Here is a 10751-nt window from a genome sequence, read left to right on the forward strand (position 1 = left end):
CGGCAAGTTAAGCATCAGGGTCCATAGTCTAATGGTTCGTCGGTTCTATGTGACAGGAGAAACACTTTTAAGCACTTAGAAGCAAGTTTTGAAATACAGGACATTAATTACAAATCATTATTATCCGGTGATTAACATGGGCCCCAGCTATGGACTGGAATGTTTGCGTCCCCCCCGAACCAAATTTATAAACTGCATCTTAAGGCCCGCGATGGTGGGATTAGGAGGTGGGGCCTTTGGGAGACGATTCGGTCGTTAGGGGGAGCCCTTGTGAATGAGATTAGTGCCCTTGTTATAAAGGAGGCAGGAAAGATCCCTGGCCCTTCCCCCACTGGTGGCTGAAGCTAGAAAGCACCGGTCCATGAACCAGAAGCAGGCCCTCACCAGACACTGAATCTGCTGGTGCCTCGAGCTTGGACCTCCAGAACTGCAAGAAATATATTTCTGTTATTTATAAGCCAGTCAGGCTACGGGATACTGTCACAACAGCCCGAATGGGCTAAGACCAGTCCCCCAAAGACTTTCTTGCTAATATTGTAGTAGCCAAATAGGGGTCACTGTACGCACCCCAAAGTGATAAACTTTGCGTTCGAAAATTCTGTAATATAAATCCAAATGGACTTTGATCGCCAATAGTATAAAACCTCATTAATATTAAAATTAGCAATAGCTAATATTTATTGAGCACTTACCGCATCTGGCGCTCTGTAGCACCTTATATAGCATCGTCTCTCATTTACTCATTACCACGCCTGAATGGAGCACTGTCATTAGCCCCGTTTTCAGACAAAGGTGCAGGGAGTTCGAGTGGTCACCTGACCAAGGCTGCGTAATCGGCACAGAGCAAAGCTAAGGTTTGATTGCAGCTCACCTCCAGAACCTTGGCTCCTGAGAAGCTGCTAGCCTAAGGATCACGGAAGTAACTTTCCCTGAAGACCTACAAGGTGCTACCCAGCTTCTTGAACCTGGTGGCACCCCTGGTCTGTCTCTCTCCCCATCTCAGCTGAAGAGATGGAGATACGGGAGGTCAAGTACACGCAGCTAGGGAGTTCTCTTGTTGGCCTCCCTCCCCTGCAGAGAACAGACATTATGTGTGCCCTTGGTGGGGGTTGGGGGGGGGTGACCCTCCTACCTGGGCAACCCTTGGGATGCTCCACATTGCTGGGAAGGGAAACCTTGGCTCCTCTCCCCCTGAGAAAAGCCAGCAGGCCCTGAGATGGCCAGCAAATCTCCCCTCCGGCTCCTCTCCACGTCCGCAACCACCTGCCTTGTCCTTCCCGCCTCCTCTTGTGGATCCAAGGGCTGAAGATTTCCTCCTCATCCTCTCCCTCCCACCCCTCCCCTTGCCCCTGCCTCTTCAAGCAGCCCCCCATCTTTCTGAAATGTTAGCAAACCAGGTAACGTCACCTTCTGCCTAGAACCCTCTCACGTGCCCAGTACCCTCGCAGTAAAGCCGCTGCTGGGCACCGGAGACTCTGCATGACCTGGCTTTGCCTCCGTTCCAGGCTGTTCCCATCTCCTCCTCTGTCACCCCCCTCCCCAGCCCCACGGGTGCTCCGCCGGCTGCAAGTAAAAAGGGGGCGGGTGGAGCAAGGGCCTGCGAACAAATCAACTTGGAAAATTCCGTGTTCTCTATGCGTTCTTGGAAATCAGCCCGGTCTTCCCCAGGTTTCTTTGATTGTGGCCGAAGGAATGTCCTGCACATCAGTTCCTTTGAGTCTGCTCCTGCGGCTGGATGGGCTCCCTTCCCCGCCCTGTACTTGCCCGCCTCCACACCTTTGCCCCTGCTCCCTTCGCCCACCACACCCCTGCCCAGAACACCCTCTCTGGCCCCCCTCCCCCCAGGGAAACGTTTCAAGGTCCAACTCAAAAGCCGTATTCCCCACGAACCTTCCTGATTTCACTCCACTTGCGTTCCTCAACCTGTAGCGTTAGCCTGGGCCTCTCCCTGACCTTGAATTGTAAAGCCAGCCAGGATGTAGGGTCACCTGTGGTCTGACTTTGACTCCTCCCTGAACTATGAGTTTTTTAAGGCAAGGGACTGACGCTTAGCGTCCTTTCGTATCTCATATGGGGCCTGGCATGTTACAGGTGCTCTGCAAACATTCCTTGAGCAAGAACTGAGAAAGGAGACGCAAGGTGTGAAGAGCAAAGACCCTGCCCAGCCCCAGCTCTGGTTCCCATGGCAACCACCAGGGAGGGACACCAGGGAGGCTCTGAGGCCCCGGGGTCGCCTGGCCTGACTCTGGGCATGGCAGACAGACCGAGAGGCTTCCCTGGCAGCTCAGGAGCAGGTGACGGGGACTCCAGTGCCGTCATGACAGGCTCTACATGTCCGGTCTGGGCGTCCTTGGAGAAACGTGTCATCTGTCATCTGCAGATTGGCAGCAATGGAAGGACCCAGGGTAAGACTGCCTCACTTATAGCAGGTTGTATCCATCCTTTCCTGAGTCCAGAAATTGCACAGATTTGGGCCAGGACCCAAAGGAACATATTCTGGGGGCCACGGGCGTGTGCCAGAACCAGGTCCCAAGCCCTGGGGCTCGCGTGGCCAGGCGGGCAGTGGAAATGACAGAAGTAGGCAGGGCAGAGTTCGAGCTCCTCTGGGAGAGCCCGGCCCTGCCTGGAGGGGGCGCCCTGCTCAGTGCCAGCCTGTGAAACCAACAGAGAATAGGCACCCGGGAAAGCCAGACCTTCTGATTTGTATGTGGATCTCCTGATATAAAAAAAAAACTGCTTTGGGGCACCTGGGTGGCTCAGTTGGTTAGACGTCCAACATTGGCTCAGGTCATGATTTTGCGGTTCGTGAGTTCAAGCTTCACGTCGGGCTCTGTGCCGACAGCTCAGAGCCTGGAGCCTGCTTCGGATTCTGTGTCTCCCCCTCTCTCTGTCCCTCCCCTGCTCATGCTCTGACTCTCTCTCTCTCTCTCTCTCAAAAATAAATAAACATTAAAAATGTTTTTAAAAACATAAACATAGTATAATTATATACTATGTAAGAGTGTCCGACTTCCGCTCGGGTCATGATCTCGCGGTCTGTGGGTTCGAGCCCCGCGTCGGGCTCTGTTTTGACGGCCCGGAGCCTGGAGCCCGCTTCCGATTCTGTGTCTCCCTCTCTCTCTGCCCCTCCCCCGCCGTTCACAAATAAATACACATTTAAAACAGTTAAAACATTGGCTCAGAAACGCTAACATAGGTGAAAGCTGCGTATCAGTCCTGGGTTCAGCAAACGGTGCCGAATGTCAGCAGCACGTACCTGAGTTTTGTTCTAACGAGCACGTCAGAGTTGGGGCTCACGTTGGAAGTGGATGTCAGACGTGCACAGTAGCCACATATTCTACCCGAGGGGCTCTGAGCAGAGAGCCACGCGGCGGGTGCTGTGATGTGACACAAATATCTCGGTCCTGTGTCCACTCACACGTTGGTGTCAGCAGCCCGCCCTGCTGACCTGCCTGGCTCCAGCCCCTCCCCTGGCACGCTGCACCTGCCTGGCAGGGAAGGGTCGAGTTCTTTCTCTCAGAGCCCGGTGGCCCCACGGAAGCCTTTCCGCCCGCAGCCAATGGGTTGGGGACGCACGTATGTCCTAGCCCAGGCGTAGAGGTGTGCAGCTCTAAGTCAGGGGACATGGCACCCGCTCCCCGAGTCCCTGCCCACCAAGACCCCCTCCCACACTCAGCCCCGCTCCCTGGAGAAGACACCTGTCACAGTCTTCTCCAGCGGGCAGAGGCGGGGCCGAGAGAGAGGCCTGCTGCTATTATGCGCATGACCCTTCACCAGGTGGTGTGGGGTGCGGGAGGGAGGCGACGTGGCTGCTGTGTGGTCCCCCTCTGTCATTTGTGTCCTCCTCTCCTGGTGGCAGGCATGGGTCCCAACCAACCTTGGAGCTGAGTGGACTGGGTGACGTGTCCCCTCCCCCTGACCACCCTGCCCCCACCTCCATGCTTGGAGAGAGAGAGAGAGAGAGGGGGGAGAGAGACAGACAGACACAGAGACAGCGCCCGGGGTCATGGAAAATAGAGGGGCCCCGGCCCGGCCACTTACTAGCTGTGTGAGCACCAGCCAAGTGTACAACATCTCTGTGCCTCAGTCACCTTCTCTGCAAAATGAGGCGGGGGGGGGGGGGCCTGGGAGAGGGAGGGGAGCTCACATCTGTGGGCGCAGCAAGGCAGGCGTAGGGCAGGCCCCGTGAGCGCCCCCTCCTGCCCTTCCTGGTCCGATGCCCTTGCAGGGAGCCGTCCACAGGTCAGCACTCCAGGGAGGGGAGAGTGGGGGGGAGTGTGGAGAAGCCGGGTCTCCTCCCTGTCACCTCCCCTGTCTTTCCCTCCCCCCTCTCATTGCTCCCCAGGGCAACGGAATGTTCCCGTTTCTCAGAAGGGACATGGGCACAAGGAGCCCCCATTGCTGACCTGCCCCTACAGGGCACACTCGGATGGGCGGGTCTCCGGCAGGCCACCGCTCTCTCGTGCCATCGGCCGCCTCCCCCCCCCCCCCCATCCCTCCGTCTTCCCCACCTTTAGGCCCAGACTAGCTGTGTCCTCACCTGGTCGCCTTTACCCCGAACCTACCAAGGTCCAAGCTTCCACCTGCAACAATAAATACTCCCAGAGGAATCGGCCCCGCTTCTGCCGGCGGGGTGTGCCGGACCCGTTCCGTGGCCTGTCTGAACCTCATTCATCTTTAAGCTGAGAATCATACCCCTCGCGGGGCTGGTACAGGTTGAAGCGAAATGCTTGTTCTTCACCCCCATACATGTTTCCTCTCCGTGCAAAGCCACTTCAGAGCCTCCAGACCTCACCGGGACATCAGACCTGCTTCCTCCTGCGGGGACGGTGGCCTCACTGGTGGTCCAGCCCTGGTAGCAGACTGTCCGGCCCTTAGGGAATAGTCTTGCCCTTCCCGCAGCTCTAGCCACTGTTACCAGGCCCAGGAGGGACAGGATTTCATTGATTTTCTCACCCACACCCTACGCCCTCCCTGCCCTTTCTCTCCACGGGGAACCCACTGTGTCGCAGAGAGAGCGAGAGAGAGAGCGAGAGCGAGAGAGAGAGAGAGAGAGAGAGCACGCGCGTACCAGATGTTCAAGTCGTGTTCCCTTCTTACACATTCAGCCCGTTGGGGTGTTTGATCTCTGGCTTAACAAGTTCGGCCATCTTTCTTAAGAGAATAAAAGAGATTCAGACAGAGAAAGAGGGAAGGAGACAATGAGATACAATGAGCCAGACTCAAAGGAAGGTAGAGGAAGACAAAGCCAAAGCCGGAGCAGAGAGGGAGAGACAGACAGGCAAGACAGAACAGGGGACACCTTCTCTTGGAACGCCCCCCTCTCGCCTCCCCTGGGGTTCTCGCCCCTGCTCAACCCTGCCTCCCCGGCCCCAGCCCCAGCCTCAAAGCCACCATATCAACTCTGAGTGATCACGCCCTCCCGTGGAGGTGACAGCCTCTCGCTCTGCGTGACAGGGCATCTGCTTAAGACTCAAGAGCCTCTGACAGGAGATGGGATGAGGAGCCCCCCGGGGTGCAGAGGGCCTGCTGGCAGGGGACAAATGGGCTGCCGGTGGGGAGCCCAGAACCCCCGCCTCCCGCACTCCTGGGTCTGAGCGGCCTTGCCGAGGCGCCCAGGGAGCCGGCCGCTGAGGCCCTCGCTGAGCATTAACTCTGCATTTATTTCCTGCTCTGCCTCTCCCTTCCCCCCTTCCGCCCTTCCCCCCTTCCCGCTCCCCCTCCTTTGTCTCTGGGTCTTCGATTTCCTATTTGAGAACAGTTCCAGCCCGTGCCCCTGCTGAAATCCCAGCCTCTGTAACCAGCGAAGGCTGTTTGGAGCCTGTGAGTCAGAGACCAGCGCTGGTTTTTATTAAAGGCAGAAAGGAAATAATCTGATTTTACAAAAGCAAAGCACCTCCTTATAAGCCAAGGCGGCCGTGAGACATCTAACCGCCTGTGATATTTTAAACCATGCATGCGTGCACAATAGCCCCCAACCCCTTCCCGGCCTCTGGTGGGAGAGTCAAACCTGCGTGGGTTTTATTATTATTATTATTATTTTTCTGGCTAAATGTTTTTAGGTCACTTCCATTCACCCCCACTGCGCGCTCCTATGCAGGAAACGCCATGAATTCCATTCCAGCCCCGGAACCTCCACAATTAATGGGATCACTGGAAATGCACCAGGAAGGATGCTGGGGGCGAGGGGTCTTTGTCTCCTTGGTCTCCGGGCGGAGAAGCTTTTCGCCGGATGAGAAGCGGAGCCCCTCCAGGCCCTGCGGCCCTTCGGCTGCAGACGCTGATCCCGGGTCCCCCGGGAGCCCACCTGGGGCGGGCAGCCCGGACCCTCTTTCTGCTCTGCCCCACCACCCTCTGGAGCTGTCTCTTTCTATAATTCTCTTCTCGTCCAGTCTATTAGCGTTCTCCGGCAGGCTCTGCCCAGTTCAGCCGCATCTCCTTGTCTAGTTTATATTAGAAGAGAAAGCTCTGGCGTGGTTTGCCCTCACCTGAGGAAAGAGATGCTTCTCTTTTTCAAGACACTCAGAGCCTTTGATGAAGCCCAAGAAAGACTTAAATTATAATGAAATTCAGTCTTTTAGAGATGAGATTGCCCAAGAGCGCTTCTAACTGCCTCATGAAAAGGGCTTGGCTCTCCAGCAGTCAGCAGCTGGGCACCGGGACCTGCCCTGCATGCCCGCAGGCGGATCTGCAGCTCGGCTCCTGCCTGTTTCTCCCCCACCCCCACCCCTCACCCCTGCACGGGCTATTAAGGTAGCCGGCCCAGCAGCAGCCTCCCGCCTGGTCTCCCTGACGCCCCTTCTCCCTCCCCTGCTCTGACCACATCCCTCCTCCTCCGAGGCCTTCAGTGGATCCAAACCCCCAGCGCAAGCACCCCCTCCCCTCCTTCCCCAGCCTTCCCAAACCTTCCGGTGGGGTGGGGGGGGGGGTGGACTGTACCATCTATCGGACCTCCGCACAACCGTGTCTGTAGCCCGGTAAAAAAAAACCCACTTCCGGGGCGCCTGGGTGGCTCGGTGGGTTCAGAGTCCGACTTCGGCTCAGGTCATGATCTCACGGTTCGTGATATCGAGCCCCCGTGTCGGGCTCTGTGCTAACAGCACAGAGCCTGCTTGGGATTCTCTCTCTCCCTCTCTCTGCCCCTCCCCGTGCACTCTCTCTCTCTCTCTCAAAAACAAACCAATAAATAAACATTAAAGAATGGGTACTAAGTGCCAGGCTCCACGCCAGGGGATAGACACGTAGCATAGGGCTGACCAGAAGAAAAGGTCCCCCAGCACCAGGGAGCTCAAACTCATTCATTCGTTCCTCTTTACCGCCAAACACCCGGAAAAGTTGTCTCTGCGGGTGTCCCCAGGTTCCCTGCCCCCACTTTGTTTAATCGCAAGCCAGCCACTTCCATCCCGTCCCTCCACTGAACCTCCCTCAGCTAAGACGCCGAGACCTCCAAGACCCCACGGGTCGCTCTGCATGCATCCCACCTGACCCAGCTGCGGCATGGCCCGTAACTGGCCACCGCCTCCCTTTTAAATCACTCTTTGGTTTCTGCAGGTGCCACTTTCTGCTGGCTTTCTTGCCACCTCACCGGTCACTCCTGTTCCCCTCCTCTGTGGGTTCCCTCTTCGATCTTGTAATGTTGGGGTATCCTTGGTAAAGTCATTCTCGGGGCCTCTTCTCTGCAATCACTCCCATCAGGACCTCGTCTGCCCTTTGGATTTCAAATTTTTTTTTTCAACGTTTTTTATTTATTTTTGGGACAGAGAGAGACAGAGCATGAATGGGGGAGGGGCAGAGAGAGAGGGAGACACAGAATCGGAAACAGGCTCCAGGCTCTGAGCCATCAGCCCAGAGCCTGACGCGGGGCTCGGACTCACGGACCTCGAGAACGTGACCTGGCTGAAGTCGGACGCTTAACCGACTGCGCCACCCAGGCGCCCCTGCCCTTTGGATTTTAAACAGGGTCTCTAGGCTCACAACCCCCACCTTTGTATCTTCAGCTCAGACCTTGCCCCAAACCCCAGACTCAAATATCCAACTGCCTAGCCAGCATTTCCTCCTCCTCTTCCCCCTCCTCCCCACCCTTCTACTCCTCCTCCCCCTCCTCCTCCTCCTCCTCCTTCTTCTTCTCTTAAGATTTTATTTTTAGGGGGCGCCTGGGTGGTGCAGTCGGTTAAGCGTCCGACTTCAGCCAGGTCACGATCTCGCGGTCCGTGAGTCCGAGCCCCGCGTCAGGCTCTGGGCTGATGGCTCAGAGCCTGGAGCCTGTTTCCGATTCTGTGTCTCCCTCTCTCTCTGCCCCTCCCCCGTTCATGCTCTGTCTCTCTCTGTCCCAAAAATAAATAAACGTTGAAAAAAAATTAAAAAAAGATTTTATTTTTAGGTAATCTCTATACCCGGCCTGGGGCTCGAACTCACAACTCCGAGACCAAGAGCTGCAGGCTCTACCGACTGAGCCAGCCAGGCACCCCCTGCCCTGAGTCAGCATTTCTTCTTAATTGCCGTCTCATGCCCAACTTGTCCAAAATGTGATTCCTAAGCTTTCCCATAATTCTGTCCGTCATGCAGCCTCCATCAACGTGGTCAGAACCAAGTCCGCGCTTTGGGTTCCTCAGGCCAAAACACCCAGCTGTTGTACGGGGTTCCTCCCTTTTGCTCACATTTCACACCCGTCAGAAATCTTGCTGACCCTGCCTTCAAAGCGCACCCAGAATTCCCACCACTGTTCCATTTCCACTGGCACCATGGCGGTCCAAGCCAGCATCCCCCGTCTGGATCTGGTAGCTTCCTCCTCGCTGGTCTGCGCCCAGCAGGTGACGCGCCCCTGTTGTATTCACCTCTGCTAGAAACCTTCCCATGGCTCCCATCTTGCTCAGAGCAAGAGCCTGCAGACGGGGGCCCCACCCCTGCCCGGACTCCCCTCCTCCCTCTCTTCCCCATGCTTGATGCTTTCCAGGCATGCTTCTTCTTCGGCCTCTTTAACTTGCTGGTCTTTCTCCCTGGGACACTTTTCGCGCTGATACCTACATGGCTTTTTCCGTCACCGCCTTCACATCTGTGCTCCGATGTTACCTTCCCAGTGACGCCTCCCCTGAGCGTCCCGCTCAGAACCGCCCTGCCCGCTCCGCAGGCTCTGTCCTCTTCCCTCCCTTCTTCTGCCTTCGGCAGAGCACTCGTCACCGTCTAACGTCTTCATTTGCCTTCACTAGAATGTGGGTCGGGGGAGTGGGTTGAATTGCGTCCCCCCAAAAAGACACGTCCGAGTCCTGAGCCGCGGTGGCTGTGTTTTCGCCTTACCTGAACTTAGTCTTTGCAGATAAAATTAAGTCAGGGATCTGGAGATAAGAGCATCCTGGATTTAGGGTAGACCCCCCCAAATCCAATGGCTGTTGCCTTATAAGAGAAGACAGGGAGAGGCTTGAGACACAGAGACACAGGGAAGATGGCACGTGAAGATGGGGACAGACAGCGGATGAGGCGGACACGAACCAAGGATCGCCAGGAGCTGCCAGGAGCAAGCAAGAGTCTCCTCCAGAGCCTCCCGAGGTAGCGAAGCCCTATCCACACCTTGAATTTGGACTGCTGGCCTCCGATCTGGGAGATAACGCCTTTCTCTTGCTCTAAGCTGCCAGGGTGGTGGTGTTGCCTCAGTCCTAGGAAGCCAAGGCAGGAGGACCTTGGTTCTGTTTTCCCCTGCGGCCCAAGCTCCAGCATGCCGCCAGGCAGTGTGGTCACGCAGCACGCGACTAGACAAGTGTCCTTCCCCACAACACGGTGCCTGCTGTCAGGGAACAAAGGGGGACAGGCATGGTCTGCCCCCACCCTCAGCTCTGGGAGCAGCACAGAGCCAAGAGCCCTGGGGACCCTGAGCAGCTGGCACCTGTACCTCCCGGCCCCACTCCCTCATTTGCAAAATGAAAGGAAAAGTTCTGCATCCTGTGGAGGTCCTGGTCGAGGGCATCAGATGGTACGCCGAGTCCGTGCCCCCCCACCGCACACTGTCCTCCTCTCCGAACTCCGGGAAGCCCCCATGCTTGTCTGCCTCGGAGAGCCACTCTTCACGGTTTTTTATCCAACAGCCCTTAACGATATGGGAAGTATCCGTGCTGTATCGTTAAGTGGGAAAAGGCTGGTTACAAAATTGCATGTGCATTAGCTCTGCTTGCAAAAAGTGGGCATGAAAGCACCGCCCGTGACCAGAGGGAAACTCTAACTCAAGTGCCCAGAGCCCAGAATCCGAATCGTTCTTTGCGTTCCCATTGGGTGTTGCTCAGAGCCCATCCAGCGTGGGCAGCGGGGAGGCCCCTCTTGCCTGCCTTCGCCCCCTCCTTCTCACCTCCCATCCTGCCCTCAGTTTCCGGAGTTTCCTTGTATTTCCTTCTGTAATGCTTTGTGAGTTTCTCCATAAAAGTCAAGCACCTCTTTTGCTCGGTTTATTACGAGGTACCTTTCAGGGTTGTCTTGAGGTTTTGAAAGGAGTCTTTTTTCCCCTGTACAGTTTTTATTTGTTTGAGTGGCGCCTCGTTCCGGACACACCTTCTATGTTGGCGCCTCCTTGGAGCAGTCCCTGACTCCCCTTCCGGGCACCCTGAGTGTCCCCTTTACGCCTCTCCCAGGTTTTTATTTTTCTCTGCTTAATTTCTTTATTTGTGTGCATTTCGCTAATGCAAATTATCCATTCATGGCTGTCTTCTCTCCAGGACTGTGAGGTTTAAGAGAGGAGGGTAAGGGTCTGTCTTTTTTTTTTTTTTTTA

This window comes from Prionailurus viverrinus, chromosome D1 (assembly GCF_022837055.1).
Source record: "Prionailurus viverrinus isolate Anna chromosome D1, UM_Priviv_1.0, whole genome shotgun sequence".
NCBI lineage: Eukaryota > Metazoa > Chordata > Mammalia > Carnivora > Felidae > Prionailurus > Prionailurus viverrinus.